The 3,390-nt window shown below is 43.2% G+C and overlaps 1 pseudogene; it reads left to right on the top strand.

Moving 5' to 3' along the window:
• The first annotated feature begins 4 nt into the window (after positions 1–4).
• Positions 5–1,869, top strand: LOC119346621 (annotated as a pseudogene).
• Positions 1,870–3,390: the final 1,521 nt, after the last annotated feature.

The following is a 3,390-nucleotide window of genomic DNA, read 5'->3' as shown; positions in this document are numbered from 1 at the left end:
TTTTGATAAGCTTGGCCGTGAGAAAGCATCATCTGTTCTTGTCGATCCTTTTCCACCACAAGTCCAAGGAAGACACAACGAAATCGGGTGAAGTTTTTAGCTAGTCTTCAATTATTATGTACGATACCATTTCATAGGGCAAGACCAAATCTCACTTCAAATGGATTTTGCACTGCAGGTCTGCTAGAAAAGTGAACGCACTTTGTGAAACATGTGAAATCTGGGATGAACATGACTATATGAACTTGGATGATGAAAAGAAATATTTTTTGATGCGCATGATGGGTGATTTCCAAGATAAGATGCTAATATTCATATTCAAAACAGTACCACTCCCTTAGGTCATACGATTTTGTTGTTTCTCATGAGCCCAGCTGTGTTTTTCTTCGTTCTTCTACTTTTAAATTATGTGTACCATGTGTAGTTATTGCATCATCATGGAACCTCTTCCAGTTAATTTGATGCCTAGATTTAAGCCTGCATAATAGCACATTCAAGTATGTTAGTTCACCCAAACATTCCGAGTGGTTTGGTTGCTGTTTCATTTTTTAAGTTGTTTACAGACTGTTCCTTCAAACAATATAATCTCTTGAAACGTGCTTCCGCAGATCATCCAAAAGGAATTTGTTCAGCGTTTCAAGGGAGAGATCCCAGGAGAGATTGAACTTGAAACAAAGAATAAATGTCAATACAAAATTCAAGTCATCAAGAACCAAGAAGAGCAGCTTGTGCTTGCAGCGGGATGGGGGAGCTTGTGTACAGAAGTTTAGTCTAGAGATACGTGACAGAATAATATTATTCAGATACAATGGGAACTCCCGGTTCAGTGTCATAATCTTGGATGAACTTGGGCGTGAGAAGGCTTCATCTGTTGTCAATCTGCTCCCGCCTCGTGCACTCGAAAGGCACACAACTGGTGCTGAAACCGTGAGCCGACATCCTTCTGATGGTCCCGTGGACTGTTCTCATCCGCTCATGCTAATGCCACCGCCTGCTCAGTTTCATCAGCAGCAGCAGGCCATCCTAATGCAGCCTCCCCTGAATCATTCCTCCTGCTCCAAGTCATCAGCTGGTATAAAAATAGCACATAACATATTCTCCCCCTTTTAACAAACATCTATCTTTTATACCTGTATTTATCAGTTTCTGTTTACACACACAGGACAAGGAGATGGCTCTTTCTCGTCACATGATCATGTCCGGAATGCACTTGGTTTCAGGCGTGTTGTTAGAAGAAATCCAACCTCATCTCAGAAGCAGCAGGAGAAGGATGGTTATATTACCACGGATAAGACCAAGCTAACCTCTGCTCAGGAGCAGCAGGTGAAAGACATGGTCCAGACTATCCGTTCACGCAGAAGTGGCATAACCATCTTTGTTGCTCTGATTGGCAAGGCCAATGTTCATCCAGCATTCTCCCTGGTGAGTAGCTCCCTCCATATTTATTTGTTGCTTCGACCATGCACATTCAAGTCTGTTGACTTGCTTCTCTTTATGGACAAACACACGACACTATTTTCTATGCTGTAATAGTATTCATAACTGGCCATACCTTAGTTTACAGTTACATGCAATATTATTTTACTTCTAACCTACTACCTCTTTGGTTTTAATCTGTAACAGACTGTCCCAATCACGTACGGGGAGGAACATTTTGGAGATGGGAAAGTCATCTGCTTCCAGCTAGGCGAGAAAAAATGGAATGCCTGCTTCAGCAGTTCACGCAATGATTATCGGATTGAAAGGGGATGGAGTACATTTGTCAAGGATAACTCTTTGAACATAGGTGATATTTGCCTCCTTGAGCCGTTGAGCAACCAGGGGAGTACCATGGAAATCCATATCATCCATGTGAATAATGGCAATTGACTGATTGTTATGCCATATTGCTGCTTTCCCGATCTCCCTTACGGCGGGTGTTCTTTTGGTGATGTGGGGTTTAAGATTTATGTAGGCTAGTAGAGTCATGGTTATGCTAATTAGCTGATGCCTACTTAACCTGCATAATGATGGAAGTTATTCTTATGCAACCTACAGTTTGGTTCAACTTTGAATTAGTGATGTCAGTGTGTCGAATTTAATAATGGTTTGGTTTATTGGTTTTTGACTTTTTGGACTCCTTTCCTTCAAATCCGGCATGTCAACCGTGCCTCTTGTTGCTATGATTATTGTTTTGTGTTTCTTTTTCCTTTGTATATCGGTGGAAGGAAATAACTGCAATGGCCATCTTATCCTAAGGTAACATAAGAATTGTAAATCTCACGATTAATTCAAGTATCAAGCTGTCATTTCATCTGAATAAGCTCAAAAGAAACGTCCTTCAAGACCTTAAGACAACAGAAACTGATGTTTCATCTGTTACTAGCTAAATACATGTGTGTTCGCCAGGGGAAAACGAGCGAAGTATGTGCCGATCGTTTAATTCTAGTTTTGAAAACGCTAGGGAGTAACATTATGTCTAGTTTTCACTACATAGCTATAAGCACAAATGCATTTCTTTTCCTCCCTCTCGGCCATCATGTGCACCATACCATGTGCTCTGCTTTCACGCCTTAAGAGATTATTCTGCTTCAGTCGCTAGATAAATTTCCTAAACTAAGGAAAAGAAATAAAGTCAGAACTCTACATGACCTGAAAGAAAGGGAACCAATGGCGACGAAGGCAGCCGATGGCAGTGAAGTCCTTGGTCAGCGTGATGACAAAGCCTCTTCCTCGGGTGCGCCTTTGGGGGATGTGTTCGCACACGAACACGTCACCGTGTACCCTCGACACCGGGGGTGATGCACCGCAGCTCACGTCGAAGGAGACCCGCCGGAAGCGTGGTACGCAAGACAATCCGGCAGGCGCTTTTGTAGACCCGAAACCCCACACGCCCGGGAGGGACACCGTATGGACGCGCGGCGGCTATGGGCTGCCCTAAGTCGACCTGATCGCCCCTAGGGCCTCGTGGATCGCTGCCCTCCTTCACGAAGAACGAACGAAGAACGAGGAAGAAGATACAAGGGAGAGGGATAAAAAGTAGATGAACACAAAAAAGTAGAAGATTGATTTGTTCGATTGTGTGTTGTTCAATCGGCCGTCACCTCTTACATATATATGAGGCGGCTGGACTTTCCGTACAAGAAAAGGACTCAAATCACGTCCAAAACATCAAAACATAACCTAACTCGGACTACGAGGGATGGAACTTCCGGTCAGCCCGGAACTTCCGGGCTAAAATTACATCGAGTAGCCCACTTGTACAGCTCCTGCAGGTCGCATATGGCTTCGGATCGCGATGGTCCAAAAAGAAAAGTTGTAGATCATGCAATGGAGAAAACTTCTTTAGTTGATCACTTTTTAATCTGAGGTCATCTTGATGTCAAAATCGTCCCCGCAAAACTGCAAATA

Source organism: Triticum dicoccoides, unplaced genomic scaffold, assembly GCF_002162155.2.
Source record: "Triticum dicoccoides isolate Atlit2015 ecotype Zavitan unplaced genomic scaffold, WEW_v2.0 scaffold45011, whole genome shotgun sequence".
NCBI classification, from domain to species: Eukaryota; Viridiplantae; Streptophyta; class Magnoliopsida; order Poales; family Poaceae; genus Triticum; species Triticum dicoccoides.
The sequence above is the reverse complement of the archived record's forward strand: the minus strand, read 5'-3'. Positions and strand labels throughout refer to the sequence as shown.